Genomic DNA, 17,739 nt, shown 5'->3' on the forward strand with positions numbered 1-17,739 from the left:
CTGCTGTTGGTTTACTACTGTTGTAACCTGAACTGTGTATTGACCTCTGGACTGGTAAGAAGACTTTGTAGCTTGGACTGTTGCTATTGTTTATGACCTGGACTGTTTATTTTTGACTGTGCATTTTTTGTTCTTACACCACCTCAAAAGTAAACTACTTTTTGTTTTTATAACTCAGTGTATTCTTGTGTGACTTTACTGCTCTCAGTACCATTCCTTGTCTGTGCAACTCTTTGGTAGCGCAAGGAGACCTCTGCACAACTAAATTCCTTAACACAAGTCAAGATTCATACTCTTTCCTGTACTCCACTGAGACTTGGTGAAACAGGTCCCACCACTGATTTTACTCCTGGGTAATATATTTCATCAGAGGCCTGCTTAAGTTCTAGGTCTGGTGGAAGAGGTATCACTCAACCCTTCTTTTCATCCTAAAAGAAGGGACAAATGATAAAAGCTAGACACTGCTTTTTTACATTTTTCTACTCTGCTTGCTTCTTCTTCATATAATCACAAATGCCGCCATTCCCATTCTTCCTCATTTCGGTCCCTCAGTCTTCCCAAATTTTCTCCTCAAAATTGTAGCTCCTCAAATCCCCCAACTTTTTAACTCCATTCTCCTCCTTTGCCAACATTTGACCCAAACTTTATTATCAACATCACACACAAAAAATCACTTATTTGCAAGTTTTCTCTACCCTGCCCCTTCTATTTGTATTAGCATACTCAACAGGTAAACAGAATTCCCAAATACACACACACACACACATATACATATATATATATATATATATATATATATATATATATATATATATATATATATATATATATATATATATACTGTACATACACACACATATACATACATACATATATATACACACACTAAATATATATATATGTATATATATATAAACACACACATACACACACTATATATGTGTATGTGTGTATACATTATATATAGATATACACATTACACACACACACATATACACACACACACACACCCTCCATGCCATTTCTTTTCACCGTAAGCAATATTATACAAAGAACATAAAGACAGAAGTAGCAAGTATATTGTGTGTAGTTTTAAATGTTGATGTTTTAAAGTGTTTCTACCTGGAATACTGCATCCAGTTTTGGTCACCACGATGTAAAAAAGATGTCGAGACTCTAGAAAGAGTACAGAAAAGAGCAACAAAGATGATTGGGGGACTGGAGGCTCAAACATATAGGGAACGGTTGCTGGAATTGGGTATGTGTAGTTTAACGAAGAGAAGGGTGAGGGGGGACATGATAGCAGTGTTCCAATATCTCAGGGGCTGCCCCAAAGAAGAGGGAGTCAAGCTATTCTCCAAAGTGCTGAAAGCAGGACAAGAAGCAACGGATGGAAACTAATCAAGGAGAGAAGCAACCTGGAACTAAGGAGAAATTTCCTGACAGTTAGAACAATTAATCAGTGGAACAACCTGCCTCCAGAAGCGGTGAATGCTGCAACAGTGGAAGTTTTTAAGAAGAGACTGGACAGCCATTTGTCTGAAATGGTATAGGGTTTCCTGCCTTAGCAGTGGGTTGGACTGGATGACCTCCAAGGTCCCTTCCAACGTATTATTATTATTATTATTATTATTATTATTATTATTATTATTATTATTATTATTATTATTATTATTAATTATTATTATTATTATTTAAGCCACTGACAGTCCTTGTGGTCACCAGCAGGTAGAGATGAATTTGATAACTATACAGAACGAAGACATGTAAAACAAAGAGGATGTGGGGGGGGGAGGAAGGAAAACAAAAGGAAAAGGAAATTTACAGTACACCGTCACTGTTCGCTATACTTCTTGATGCCTTTCTGGCACTGCAAACGATTTTGATTTTGCCACATTCGTGCCCTGATTCACGGAGTGCCCTTTTAGCCTTTGTACATGTATTGCTTTCTCTTTTGACAATTTCATGAAATGCCTTCATTGCAACGTTCTTGCTCTTCCCCTTCCTCTCAACCCATTTGACTTTTCCTTCAGAGATTTGTTTCGTATCAATTGACCTGCATTTCAGTTCTCCCAAAATGACCCAGCCACCTAAATGTCCTTCTTTTGGGGCTGATCGTTCAGTTGAGTATTCAATTCACATCCATTCATCAATGGTGGAGCAGTGGGCTAATGCCTCCTTAAGCAACACCAGCTGCCTGCAATTAGTGCAGGTTCGAGTCCCACCAGGCTCAAGGTTGACTCAGCCTTCCATCCTTCCGAGGTAGGTAAAATGAGGACCCAGATTGTTTGGGGGCAATTAAGCTGACTTTGTAATAATGCCGCTTGGGTGTGTGTGTGAAAGCCCTAATAAGCAGGCATATACATAGAATGAAGGCTACTGCTAAGCTTGTAAGCCGCCCTGAGTCTTCGGAGAAGGGCGGGATATAAATGGAATTAATAAATAAAAAAATAAAAAAATAATAACATGTTCCCTTTTGGGGAGGGGGGGGGACAGCTTGCTACCAGCACAACAAAGTCTATTGTGTTCCAATCTTATCAACACTAGTCCTCGACTTATAATGGTTCATTTAGGGACCTTTCAAATTTACAACGGCACTGGAAAAAGTGGACTTGCGACCATTGTTCACACTTCCAAACATTGTAGCATCCCCTTAACCAACCACACGATCAAAATTCAGATACTTGGCAACTGATTGTATTTATGACGGTTGCAGTGTCCCGGTTACGTGATTCCCCCCCCTTTCTAACTTTCTAACAAAGCAAAGTCAGTGGGGAAGCCAGATTCTCTTAGCAGTTGTGTTACTAACTTAACAACTGTAATGATTGACAGTTGTTAACTGTGGCAAGAAAGGTCATAAAATGAGGCAAAACTCACTTAACAAATGCTTCACTGAGCAACATAAATTTTGGCCCCAAATATAGGACTACCTGTATTTGCAAGTTAGCCGAGGCGATTTATCTAGAGCAGGGGTGTCAAACTCAATTTCATTGAGGGCCGCATCAGCATTGCGGTTGCCCTCAGGGGGCCGGGTGGGTGTGGCCAGGGTGGGTGTGGCCTAATGGGTGGGCGTGGCTAGAGTGCGTATGGCCTACTGGGTGGGCGTGGCCAGCTCTACATCGGTTTGCATCAAGGGTGCCTATGGGGGCCCGGGCAGGAGTGGGACAGATCTGAGGGTCTCTGGCAGGAGGAGGGTCTTTGGGCCAGGGCCAAGGCAGTGGGGGCCGTTCCCTCACTGTTTCCAGGATGGCTTCGCGGGCCGCATAAAACCACTTTGCGGGCCGGATCTGGCCCCCGGGCCTTGTGTTTGACATGTCTGATCTAGAGAACCAACATTTATCTTGCCCAAATCCCACCAACTATACTGGCACATTCTGGATATACAATTTATTGCTTTAGGAAACAAAAATCTTCATTATTTTTTTATTTCTAATTCAGGAAAACAAAATACAGAATCTTTCAAGCAGCACACAGCAAGATCCTTTAAGATAGATATTTACTAGTATAAACTTTTGAATATTAGCCATACTGCAAAGACTCCAAATGATTGACAACAGTATAATATATTGAATATGAAAACAAAACCTAAATAAAACCATCGTCTATAAACTAAGAACCGGAGCCAACAATAAAAATATCCCTAAATTAAAAGATAGTTCAACTGTACCTTTAATGCTCAAATGCCTATCAAAATAATTTTAACAGCTTTTTTTAAAAAGAGAGCACAATACAGATCAAATAAGCTATTCCATAATGTCAGCATCTGGCTGTAAGTAAGTCATCTGTATCGTTTCAAAGGAAAACCCATCACATAAACTAATTATTAGAAATTTCAAATGAAGATATATAGATAATAATATATATTTTGGCTTGTGGGGGGGTGGGGGAAGATGCAAATCAACAAAGAGGCAGAGGTGTTAGGATACCTGTTTCACACGAGGAGCAGGAGATGACAGAACTGCTTGGAATCGGATCCATTTTCCTTTTTCTAAAAATCATTCATCATTCATCAAATCCTTCATTCAGGGGACTGGAGAATAAAATAAAAAAGAGTGCAGAGAAGAGCAACAAAGATGATTAGGGGACTGGAGGCTAAAACATATAAAGAAAGGTTGCTGGAATTGGGTATGTCTAGTTTAATGAAGAGAAGGACGAAGGGGGACATGATAGTAGTGTTCCAATATCTCAGGGGCTGCCCCAAAGAAGAGGGAGTCAAGCTGTTCTCCAAAGCGCCCGAAGGCAGGACGAGAAGCGACGGATGGAAACTAACCAAAGAGAGAAGCAACCTAGAACTAAGGAGAAACTTCCTGACAGTTAGAACAATTCGCAGAAGCTGTGAATGCTCCAACACTGGAAGTTTTTAAGAAGAGACTGGACAGCTGTTTGTCTGAAACGGTACAGGGTTTCCTGCCTCAGCAGGGGGCTGGACTAGAAGACCTCCAAGGTCCCTTCCATCTCTGTTATTCTATTCTATTCTATTTACAAGACATGAGAAACGTCTAATGTAGCCTTGGTGGAGCAGTGGGCTAACTCCTCCTTAAGTAACACCAGCTGCCTGCCATTAGTGCAGGTTCGAGTCCCACCAGGCTCAAGGTTGACTCAGCCTTCCATCCTTCCGAGGTAGGTAAAATGAGGACCCAGATTGTTGGGGGCAATTAAGCTGACTTTGTAATAATGCCGCTTGGGGGGGGGTGTGAAAGCCCCAATAAGCAGGCATATACATAGAAGGAAGGCTACTGCTAAGCTTGTAAGCCGCCCTGAGTCTTCGGAGAAGGGCGGGATATAAATGGAATTAAAATAAAATAAATAATGCTCTCCTAACCACAATCACACATTGTTTTTAATTTTGAATGAAGTTACGCTTTTACTAAGAAACCTCCCTCTTCCCACTTTATTTTTTGTTTTGGTCAGTGTAAATTGCAGATGAAGATCACTTTTATGCAGGGCTTTTTTTGTCACAGAACGCTCAGAATGGAGTTCCGGCACCTTTTTTGAATGGAACCTTGTAGGGTAGGCAAAGCGGCTTGTATGACATGTGTGAGTTCCGGCACCTTTTTCTTTTACAAAAAAAGCACTGCTTTTATGAACCAGCAAACTTAGCCCTTGAGCAAAAGTTATCGGGCGAATTGTATCAAAAATGAATCGATTTACATTCATTATTCCATGTAATCACGCGCCTTGCGGGAACCCCTGATTCATTTTCTATTTCTAAATAGTGCAGGATGTTTTACCAGCACAGGGTATCAACATCCTGTCTGTGATTTTAGAGGGCAGATTTAAAAATAAAAAAACCTTATGCAACACGTGGATTCAGTATCACTTTTTTTTCCGCTCTACCTTTCAAAGAGTCACTCAAAAGGTTCAGGCCAGGGACTCAGATTTCGCTGCTTTCTTGAGGACCAAGATTCCAAGATGCCTCAGGGGTTAGCTAACTTTTGTTCATTAGCTATCAAAATGACACAAATTGCTTTCTACTTTAGATCCAGAGATGGATTTAAAAAAAGAAATTTAAAGCTCCATCTAAAAATTATACTATATGAAGGTACAATAATTTTTGGATGTGCCAGTTAGTCTACCTCTTCAAGAAAGACAACATGGAGGCATGTTCTATTGCAGTCGAGACCAAACTACTGTTTAAAGGTAAAGGTTCCCCCGCACATGCATCCTAGTCGTTTCCGACTCTAGGGGCCGGTGCTCATCTCCGTTTCAAAGCCGAAGAGCCAGCGCTTGTCCGAGGACGTCTCCGTGGTCATGTGGCCGGCATGACTAGACGCCAAAGGCGCATGGAACGCTGTTACCTTCCCACCGTAGTGGTCCCTATTTTTCTACTTGCATTTTTACGTGCTTTCGAACTGCTAGGTTGGCAGAAGCTGGGACGAGTAACAGGCGCTCACTCTGCTACGCGGCACTCGGGATTCAACCCGCCAAACTGCCGACCTTCTGATCGACAAGCTCAGCCTCCTAACCCACTGAGCCACCGCGTCCCTTAACTACTGTTTAAAGGTAAAAGGTAAAGGTTCCCCCGCACATGCGTGCTAGTCGTTTCCGACTCTAGGGGCCGGTGCTCATCTCCGTTTCATAGCCGAAGAGCCAGCGTTTGTCCGAGGACGTCTCCGTGGTCATGTGGCCGGCATGACTAGACGCCAAAGGCGCACGGAACGCTGTTACCTTCCCACCGTAGTGGTCCCTATTTTTCTACTTGCATTTTTACATGCTTTCGAACTGCTAGGTGGGCAGAAGCTGGGACGAGTAACAGGCGCTCACTCTGTTACGCGGCACTCGGGATTCGACCCGCCAAACTGCCGACCTTCTGATCGACAAGCTCAGCGTCCTAACCCACTGAGCCACCGCGTCCCTAACTACTGTTTAATATCTTGCAAAACTTCATCGGCTCCTAAATCTTACTTGATGAGGAAACTACAAATATGAACACATGGGGTTGTTTTAATTATTTAAACAACAATTTAAAATTATTTAATTATTTAAATAATTAAATTATTTAATTATTTTTAATCATTTTTATTGTTTTGTTACTAATTTATTTACTTCCACGCTGAACTCAAAGTGCTTGTCTGATTTTAAAACATTCACCAGCTTTGGACTGGACTTCCAACAACTTCCATAGACATTCACCCACTAATTAGTCCATAGCTCAAAGGTTCATCTTCTAGGTTCTCCGGCATTTTAACCATATAGCCTCAAATTGGAATACTGCATCCAGTTTTGACCACAGGATGTAAAAAAAGATGTTGAGGCTCTAGAAAGAGTGCAGAGAAGAGCAACAAAGATGATCAGGGGACTGGAGGTTGCTGGAATTGGGTATGTCCACTTTAATGAAGAGAAGGACGAGGGGGGACATGATAGCAGTGTCCCAATATCTCAGGGGCTGCCCCAAAGAAGAGGGAGTCAAGCTGTTCTCCAAAGCACCTGAAGGCAGGACAAGAAGCAACGGATGGAAACTAATCAAGGAGAGAAGCAACCTGGAACTAAGGAGAAACTTCCTGACAGTGAGAACAATTAACCAGTGGAACAACCTGCCTCCAGAAGCAGTGAATGCTCCAACACTGGACGTTTTTATGAACAGACCGGACAGCCATTTGTCTGGAATGGTATAGGGTTTCCTGCGTGAGCAGGGGGTTGGACTAGAAGACCTCCAAGAATTATAGAAGTCCTTTCCCATATATGTTTACACACACACACACACACAGACACACAGAAAATCCATTATGTTTTTGGATGCCATTCAAAGTGCTGTTACTCAGAAACCAATGTTTGCTTTCATTAAGCTTATCTGTAATTATCAGGAACATTGTATTTTAATTTTGGGGAATTTGTTTGTTCGATTTGTCTAGCCAGCCAACTTGCCCAAGTGACTCTGGGTGGCTTACAATTCTAAAATTCTAAAATAATTTAAAAGACATCAAAGCAATAAAAATATCCACAAAGTAAAGTATAAAGGGGCTGCTGATAAGTTTACATTATAAACGACTTGGAAGGCAGCATGCAAAAGGCACGGTAAGGGAGGGGGGGGCGAAACAACCTACAAATACGGAGAAATGAAGAAAACATTCTGCCTAAAATCTAATGCCTAGCTTTATCTTCACTTTTAAAAACTAACAAAACTAAAACTGGAGGAATGGGGAAATTCTCCAGCCTTATCCTTGTTAACAAGTACACACGACAGCAAGTACGCTACACAGGTTGAGGCATGAAGTTAAACTGTGCATCATTTCATGAGGATTATTGTAAACTGTGCATCATTTCATGAGGATTATTGTAATTTGCCCAGTTTTCATTTAAAACAGTTCATTTCTAATTAGGTACTGGGGAAAAAAAAATCTCCATTTACTCTTTATGAAGTTCTTTTTAAGAGAAGGGAAGGGAAAACAGTGTCAGTTCCCCGGGAAAACACTTGATACTCTTGCCAGATCGAGTTCCTGAATGTGTCAAGAGGAAGGATAACAGTAACCAGATTGAAAAACAGAGGCCAACCATTTTGTGAGAAATAAGGAGCGGACAGCCTAACCAGGTACAAATTCTGCCCCTATCTAAATTTATTTTGACTGAGATTTAGTGCAATCTCTTAACTACTAGTGTTTCCACTGCACCAACTACAGCCATCTGCTATCATTAGAATTCTATTTGTTTTTCAGGTGTAACTAACAGTAAAAAAAAAATCCTACAAATTACAAGAAAGTGGGGGAATTCACAACAATACCATTTTAATGTGTTAATCTTGTTAGTTAATAGCTACAGCTGAAGAACCATTTGGAATAAAATTTGTTCAGTTTCTTATCTAAAAGAAAGAAGGAAGCTACAAGGTGAATCAGCATTAAGTCCCAGCTCCATAATTGCCCTAAATCCAACATTTGTTTGACAAAACACATCACGTTACAGAGGACCATGTTTCCCATGATCTTGATACTTATTCCAAGGAAATGAGGCGAATATACCAGAAGAGCCTTGATGAGAAGCAATCAACATTTCTTCTGCAAAGGCAAGATCTTGACTAGCTACCTGTCAGGTCGAAAGGATTAGGACCATGTGCTATGTTGCAGTTCATGCTCATGCCTTGACACAAGAATCTGGTCAATTAAAGTTCAATCTGAAATTGGCACCAGATAAGGATCAACGCAATTCAAGAGAGATTGGACTTGGGTCGTTTATGTCAATGTAACGATTCTAAGCTAATGACATGCTTAACTCCACCACTTCCCAGCTCCGCCTGTTCTTCTCTGACACAGTTTGGAGGATTTTATCAAATAAGGCATCGCACACTTGAATTTTTTTTTAAAAAAAAAACATCCTCCACAAACCCCATATGAATTCAGCTACTACAGAAAAAAGAGGATAGATAATTTCATCGATTAACTGTATATAAAAAAGAAATATGAAGGGTGAGAATCAATGATCAATTCTCATTGGGATTCGTGCCGAGTTAGGGCTGAGCAGAGATGGCCATGTTTGCTGATGATACCAAATGGTTCAGAGTGGCAAAATTATTTTATTATCTCTTGGATCATGGGCAGCGTGACTTTTAAGGGGCTGTTTGCCAAAAAAGAATAGTGGTGAGATTTTTACTTCCCGGTGCAAGCTTATCGGTTTCCCAAACGTAGAATTGGCACAGAGTGCTGGGCTAATTGTGTGAAAGAAACCACAGGATCTACTAAATTTCATGAAAACAAATCTTAGATTCTAAAACCCAAGGACAAAGTATAGCTGAGCCTGAGGGAGGGGTCAAATGTGTCATAAGTCACAAGTCCCAGCATGCCCTCTAAGTCCAGCCAATCTTGAATGTCTTTCTTATCTCCCGCTCATTTCCCTTGACTGCTAGTTGGTCAGATTCTCATAGAGAGCTAAGCTTGCAATAAATCTTTATAACTCATTTAAACTGCCTGAATTTCCTAATTTCCCTGGCACTTGACACAAAGTAAGGAGAGATGAAAGAAAAATTTCCAACATCATGACCGCCCCAAACGACTGGTAATCCATCCTATTAGCTCCATGGTGGCAAACCTGTGGCACGCAGAGCCCTCTCTGTGGGCACTCGCGCCGTTGCCCCAGTCCTATACCTTCAGCTGGGTTTTATAAAACCTTTTTACTTTAGGCCTCCACTGACATGTGCAAAAAAAAAAAAGGTTCAATCAATCAATTTCAACTTCTCGCGGGGAAAAAAATATCTTGCAAATTTGGAATTGATTGAACTTTTCAATCCCACCCAGTCTGCCTTTACCGTCGCAGCCACACCCACCCAATGGGCCACACCCACCCAATGGGCCACACCCACTCAGCACCCGACAATACGTAAGTGGGTTTTGGGTTGCAGTTTGGGCACTCATTCTCTAAAAGGTTTGCCATCACTGTATTAGCTTATTCTTCAGGAAACTTGCGACGTCTCAGGGGGTTGGGAGCACTGTTTTACAGTGGTTCTCCTCCTACCTCCTGGGCCGCTCGCAGTCGGTGTTGACAGGAGGGCAGAGGTCCGCCCCGAAGCCTCTCGTTTGTGGAGTTCCTCAGGGGTCGGTCCTCTCTCCCCTCTTGTTCAACATCTATATGAAGCCGCTGGGTGAGCTCATTCGTGGTTTCAGGGTGGGGTATCATCAGTATGCTGATGATACTCAGCTTTTTCTTTCCACCCCGAACCAACCCAGTGATGCCCTCGACGTGATGTCCCATTGCCTGGAGGCGGTCCGGGTTTGGATGGGGAGAAACAGGCTTCGTCTCAATCCTGCCAAGACTGAGTGGCTGTGCATACCGGCATCTCAGACTAACCAATCTTTTCCATCATTAACTATGTGGGGGTGAGGTGTTACCCCCCGTTGATAGGGCCCGCAACTTGGGCGTCCTCCTGGATTCACGGCTCAGTTTGGAAGATCATATAGGAGTCGTGGCCAGGGGGGATTTTGCCCAGGTTTGCCTGGTGCTCCAGTTACGGCCCTATCTGGACCGAGATGCCCTATGCACAGTCACCCATGCGCTTGTGACCTCCCGGATAGACTACTGCAATGCTCTCTACATGGGGCTGCCCCTGAGGACCACTCGGAGGCTTCAGCTGGTGCAGAATGCAGCCGCGCGAGTTGTGATGGGAGTCTCCCGATACTCCCATGTAACACCTCTTCTCCATGAGCTGTATTGGCTTCCAGTTGCCCTCCAGGTGAGATTCAAGGTGCTGGTGATGATCTATAAAGCCCTAAATGGCATGGGCCCGGATTATCTAAGGGAGCACCTGCTGCCAGCATCAATTTCCCATCGTCCTGTGCGCTCCCACAGGGAGGGCCTCCTCAGGGTACCACCGGTTAAGGATTGCCGACGGGCGATCCCCAGGGGGAGGACGTTCTCTGTGGGCACGCCTACCCTATGGAATCAACTGCCAACGGAACTCCGGACTGACCCCGACCTTCGTTCATTTCGCGGGGACCTAAAACCCTGGCTCTTTGAGCTATCTGGTCTGGACTGAGGGGTTTAATGTTTTTAAATTGTGATTTTAATTTTTGCGGCTAGACTTAAATTTAATTTAATTTTAATTTTATATTGTATTGTTTTTAAATTTTGCCTTGTAAACCGCACTGAGTCCTTTGGGAGTAGGGCAGTATATAAACCGAATAAATAAATAAATAAATAAATAAATAAATAAATAAATAAATAAATAAATAAATAATCTTTAAAGAAGAAGAATGGAGAGGCAGACTGAAAATTGGTGGTCAGACAATGAAGAGACACGTTAATTATAGATAGAAGAAACAGAAAGTGATTAAGATGATGACCGAAATGGTACTTTGAGGAGTTTCAGAAATGTTGGAAAAAAAATCTGCAGGGTAGTGCTGCTGGTGAAAATTTTTAAGAATGTAAGGAGAACGGAATGGATTTAAAGACATGTGAGAAGCAGCGGGTGACAGGGGATAGAATAAAAGTGAAAGCAAGAAGAGAATGGGAAGAAATGCCTATTCTGATAAGTTTTTGCTTATAGTAATTTATTAAAGGGTTTAATACTTATAAGAGTTTGTCCTAACTTGTAAGCTATTATCCTGCATTTGCTCTGGTACTCGACAGTGAAACTAGTAAATCAATACAATAGTACAGTGATGGCGAACCTTTTAGAGACCGAGTGCCCAAACTGCAAGCCAAAACCCACTTATGTATCGTCAGGTGCTGGGTGGGTGTGGCCCATTGGGTGGGTGTGGCCCATTGGGTGGGCGTGGCTGTAATGGTAATGGCAGACTGGGTGGGACTAAAAAGTTCAATCAATCAAATCCAACTTTGCGAGATCTTTTTCCCCACGAGAAGTTGAAATTGATTGATTGAACCTTGGGTTTTTTTGGCGTACGGCGGTGGAGGCCTAAAGCAAAAAGGTTTTATAAAACCCAGCTGAAAGCCTAAGACTGGAGCAACAATGTGCGTGCACACAGAGAGGGCTCTGCGTGCCACCTGTGGCACGCATTCCACAGATTCGCCAATACAGCAATAGTATGTTCCATTACAATGGCAGTTGTGTAGTCTAATTCAACTGCACTAGAATCATTTATATTAATGGTTCTCAACCTGTGGTCCACGACCCCCGGGGGGGCTGTGATGTTGTTAATGGCGGTACGCAAAGGCTTGAAGAAATGTTACGATTTAAATCTTCAGGTAAATCTTGGTGGCCTGTGGCCATGATCCTTGGCCACAAAAGGTATTTAAAGAGGGTCCGTGGTGAAGAAAAGGTTGGGAACTACTGATTTATATAGCACAATTCTTTTTTTTTTAATGATCAGTGAATTTAAGCTTGGAAATTTAAATTGTTTGTATCCCCTGGACTCAATATCTTCCTTAAAAAATATATTCTTTCTTAAACTAAAATATGGCTGGGACAAAAGCTATATAAAATAGGGAACTATATTCCCAGCTATTTTATAAGAACCTCCAATGTTTCTGTAAAACTGAACTGATTAATGGGTCAGTTCATACATCAAATTTATCCAAGCATTTGTATATGATTAATCAATTTCTTCAGAAAAGATACACATGTACACAGATATTTCAAGGGGTAAGTTTCAATGAAGTTTCAACTACAAGATTTATAACTTTAAAAAAAATGCAAATAAATTGTAAAAGGGTGTATAAAACTTGGGTTTTAAAAAATTACAAACAAACAAAGGATCCAGATAAATTGGAAATAAGATTTTGGAATTAATTAGAATTCTTCCCACAAGAAATTGCTGTTATTTACATTTTTTACAAAAAAAAAAAACTTAATAAGAAAAAAATTTATTGGACACTAGAGGGAACTAAAGGTTACAGTTAAAGGAGAAGAACACTTACAATTACAGAATGAAGTAAAATATTATAACATTAAATATATAGAAGGATAAAAGGGACGCAGTGGCTCAGTGGGTTAGGACGCTGAGCTTGTCGATCAGATGGTCGGCAGTTTGGCGGGTCGAATCCCGAGTGCCGCGTAGCAGAGTGAGCACCTGTTACTCGTCCCAGCTTCTGCTAACCTAGCAGTTCGAAAGCACGTAAAAATGCAAGTAGAAAAATAGGGACCACTATGGTGGGAAGGTAACAGCGTTCCGTGCGCCTTTGGCATCTTGTCATGCCGGCCACATGACCAGAGACATCCTCGGACAAGCGCTGGCTCTTCGGCTTTGAAACGGAGATGAGCACCAGCCCCTAGAGTCAGAAACGACTAGCACGCATGTGCGGGGGAACCTTTACCTTTACCTTTATATAGAAGGATATTTTTGAACAATGGACTCAGTTGATTTTAGTAGTGTCTGCCTATATGGATAGACTGTTTCTAAAAGATATTATGGAGGAGGAACAAATTCTACTTGACAAGGTCGAGACTGAGTTGAAAGTTGATTTAAAAATGATAAGCTACAAGAATAATGCCTTACACTAAACATGCCAAAGGTTGATATCTTAATAATTAAAAGGGATATACAAATAACAAACTAAGAGAATCACCTGATTTTCTCATATTGGTTTTACAAAAGACACATAAGCTTTGAAGAATCTTGTGAAAAGGGACAAATTAAAAATGAAAACAAATTAAGTTCTAGGACATTGTTTTAAGATTGAAAACTAAAGATCAAGTTTGTTAAGTATGAAAGGAAGGAATAGAAAGTTGGTTTATTTGATCTCTTAATGGACTTTGGGTGACATCAGGGCTGAAATGACAATATCAATTTGTTTATAGATAAGAGATGGTATAGGGCACAGGTCGGCAACCTGCGGCTCCGGAGCCGCATGCGGCTCTTTGAGCCGTCTCTTGCGGCTCCCAGCCGCCCGGTGCGCGCGCACCTCTTCCAACGGGCAGTGGTGCGCGCGCACCTCTCCAAATGGAGAGTGGCACCGCCCGTTTGGAGAGGTGCACGCGCACCTCCCCGAATGGGCGGAGGTGCGCGCGCACCTCCCCAAACCTTTGGAGAGGTGCGCGCGTACCTCTGCGCGAATGGGCAGCGGTGCCGCTCTTTCAGGAAGCCCGCCGCGGCCCGTCTGTGAAGCTGCCGAAAGCGGCAGCTTAGCAGACGGGCCGCGGCAGCTTCCGCAAAGAGCGGCGCCCCTGCCCATTCCGAGAGGTGCGCGCGCACCTCTCCGAACGACCGGAGGTGCGCGCGTACCTCCGCGCGAATGGGCAGCGGTGCCACTCTTTCAGGAAGCCCGCCGCGGCCCGTCTGTGAAGCTGCCGAAAGCGGCAGCTTAGCAGAAGGGCCGCGGCAGCTTCCGCAAAGAGCGGCGACCCTGCCCATTCCAAGAGGTGCGCGCGCACCTCTCCGAACGACCGGAGGTGCGCGCGTACCTCCGCGCGAATGGGCAGCGGTGCCACTCTTTCAGGAAGCCCGCCGCGGCCCGTCTGTGAAGCTGCCGAAAGCGGCAGCTTAGCAGAAGGGCCGCGGCAGCTTCCGCAAAGAGCGGCGACCCTGCCCATTCCGAGAGGTGCGCGCGCACCTCTCCGAACGACCGGAGGTGCGCGCGTACCTCCGCGCGAATGGGCAGCGGTGCCGCTCTTTCAGGAAGCCCGCCGCGGCCCGTCTGTGAAGCTGCCGAAAGCGGCAGCTTAGCAGAAGGGCCGCGGCAGCTTCCGCAAAGAGCGGCGACCCTGCCCATTCCAAGAGGTGCGCGCGCACCTCTCCGAACGACCGGAGGTGCGCGCGCAACTCCGGTCGTTCGGAGAGGTGCGCACGCACCTCTCGGAATGGGCAGGGGCGCCGCTCTTTGCGGAAGCTGCCGCGGCCCGTCTGCTAAGCTGCCGCTTTCGGCAGCTTCACAGACGGGCCGCGGCGGGCTTCCTGAAAGAGCGGCACCGCTGCCCATTCGCGCGGAGGTACGCGCGCACCTCCGGTCGTTCGGAGAGGTGCGCGCGCACCTCTCGGAATGGGCAGGGGCGCCGCTCTTTGCGGAAGCTGCCACGGCCCGTCTGCAAAGCTGCCGAAAGCGGCAGCTTTGCAGACGGGCCGTCGCCATCAGGCAACCGGGAACCGGTTCCATCTCATTTTTTAAAAAATGGCAGCCGCGTGCGTCCGCGCATGCGCAAAAAACCTTTTTGCGCATGCGCGTGCATGGACACACGCACGCGGCTCCCTCTTTTTTTAATTTGTGATGGAACCGGTTCCCAGTGGCTCTTTTTCTTTTTTAGGTTGCCGACCCCTGGTATAGGGTGAAGAAGACCTCATTAGCTGTATTTTAAGAGAAGATGATAAATTACTAAAATTGTTGATACTTAGGATAAAGGGTTACCGTAACTATGATTATATGCATGCAGGAAAATACACAAACATGCATGCACATGTACAAACACAATTTGGAAGGGCTCTGCAGACAATTATTTGAGGGCAATAGGGCAGCAATGGGTGCACCTTTTATCGATTTTGATTTAAACCAGTATTTTTGAACCTTGGCAACTTTTAGGATGTGTCAACTGTCTGGCAAAGTCTGAGAGTTGAAAGTCCACACATCTTAACGTTGCCAAGGTTCAGAAACACTGCTTTAAAACAACAAGTCCTCAGCTTCAACGCATTATTATGGGGGGGGGGGGTTAGTTTTATTTCCCCATCACATTGGAAAATAGTTGGTTGCCCACGCTAAACAGAACAGCCAAACAGACTCATCCAGAGATGTGGGACTACTTAAGCTGAAAAAGAGGAATAAATGTAAAATTGCAATATTGAGACTTTAAGGAGCAGAAACAACTAGGAAGGCCAATTTCTGAATCTCCAAGTTAGGAGGTTCCGCCATCTCCTCAACTTTAGAGGGCCCTCGAGGGATGATACATTGCAATGCAGTGAAAAGTACCTTCCTCCATTCAATTAACTCACGCACTTAATATGTAACTTAATATTATTTGTCAAATTTATCAATTATCAGAGGCAAACACTAGTGAACTACTTTCTGTTCTGATTGCTTCAAGATTTGAAAATGTATATGTTTCTAAACTGAAGGGGTTCTAATATGCATGGTCATGTAAATTCCTGTAAGAGCTTGAGGACAAACTTGGCCCGCCAGCTAGCAAATTCTAAGGAAAGAGAAAATTTCTTCTGCATATGATTAATGACAGCAACTGGAAATGACTGCAGTGTCAAATACAGGAAATACAAACAAGGAAACAATATGTCTTTAGCTTCACTGGCTTTCCTCTACACTGAACTAATGAAAGACCCAAGGCCAGAACAAGATCATAACTGAGATCTCAAGAAAGTATTATTTTCAACTGCTTGGAAAGAAAACTTCTCAACTACAATACTTGTAAACAGTGCTTTTTTTGTAAAAGAAAAAGGTGCTGGAACTCACGCATGTCATACAACCTGCCTTGCCTATCCTACAAGGTTCCATCCAAAAAAGGTGCCGGAACTCCGTTCTGCGCCTTCTATGACAAAAAAAGCCCTGCTTGTAAAACTAAAAAGGAGGGTGGGGGAGGAGCAAACCCAGACTCTTGTGTCTGCATGCTTAGTATGATGGGGCTACCACAGATATAAAACTACGCCCTTTTCTTCCATCTGATCCTAATTACCATAGCACTAAGATAGATCTTTTGTTTATTCCCAAGGATTTTCCTAATATGGCAAACCATCAAAAAAAATCCAAACTATTACTAAAAAGAAAAAGAAATCCTGAAAAGTTAGATTAGGCTACATAACAAAGAAAATCAGACTCATTGAACAGGAGAGGAGAGGAGAGGAGAGGAGAGGAGAGGAGAGGAGAGGAGAGGAGAGGAGAGGAGAGGAGAGGAGAGGAGAGGAGAGGAATAGAATAGAATAGAATAGAATAGAATAGAATAGAATAGAATAGAATAGAATAGAATAGAATAGAATAGAATAGAATAGAATAGAATAGAATAGAATAGAGGAAGAGAAAAGAGAAGAGAAGAGAAGAGAAGAGAAGAGAAGAGAAGAGAAGAGAAGAGAAGAGAAGAGAAGAGAAGAGAAGAGAGAAAATGAATAGAATAGAATAGAATAGAATAGAATAGAATAGAATAGAATAGAATAGAATAGAATAGAATAGAATAGAATAGAATAGAATAGAATAGAATAGAATAGAATAGAATAGAATAGAATAGAATGTGGGAAGAGAGAAGAGAAGAGAAGAGAAGAGAAGAGAAGAGAAGAGAAGAGAAGAGAAGAGAAGAGAAGAGAAGAGAAGAGAAGAGAAGAGAAGAGAAGAGAGAAAATGAATAGAATAGAATAGAATAGAATAGAATAGAATAGAATAGAATAGAATAGAATAGAATAGAATAGAATAGAATAGAATGTGGGAAAAGAGAAGAGAAGAGAAGAGAAGAGAAGAGAAGAGAAGAGAAGAGAAGAGAAGAGAAGAGAGAGAAAATGAATAGGATAGGATAGGATAGGATAGGATAGGATAGGATAGGATAGGATAGGATAGGATAGGATAGGATAGGATAGGATAGGATAGGATAGGATAGGATAGGATAGAAGTGAAGTGAAGCTTTGAGGTCTTCTAGTCCAATTGATTTCCTGTACATTTGAATTTTGGTGCCTGAAACATCTTGTGAAATTTTACAGGTCACAAAAAGTGATCACATGACCTCGGGACACTGCAACCATCATAAATCTGAGTCAGTTGTCAAGTGTCCGAATTTTGATCACATGACCCTGGGAGGACGAAACAGTCGTAAGTGTGAAAAATGGTCATAGGACCCTTTTTTCAGCGCCCTTGTAATTTGCATGATCACTAAATGAATAGTTGTATGAAAAGGCTACCTGTATATTTTAATTGCTGTATCTGGAGCATAAAATAAGAGAT

At 42.9% G+C, this 17,739-nt stretch overlaps 1 protein-coding gene across 3 annotated transcripts in view; it reads right to left on the reverse strand.

The window, feature by feature from the left end:
• Positions 1–17,739, reverse strand: part of STIM2 (stromal interaction molecule 2) — a 93,059-nt gene that overhangs the window by 37,890 nt on the left and 37,430 nt on the right. The gene's annotated exons all lie outside the window — the stretch shown is intronic.

The sequence above is a fragment of the Vipera ursinii genome (genome assembly GCF_947247035.1).
Source record: "Vipera ursinii genome assembly, chromosome: 7".
NCBI lineage: Eukaryota > Metazoa > Chordata > Lepidosauria > Squamata > Viperidae > Vipera > Vipera ursinii.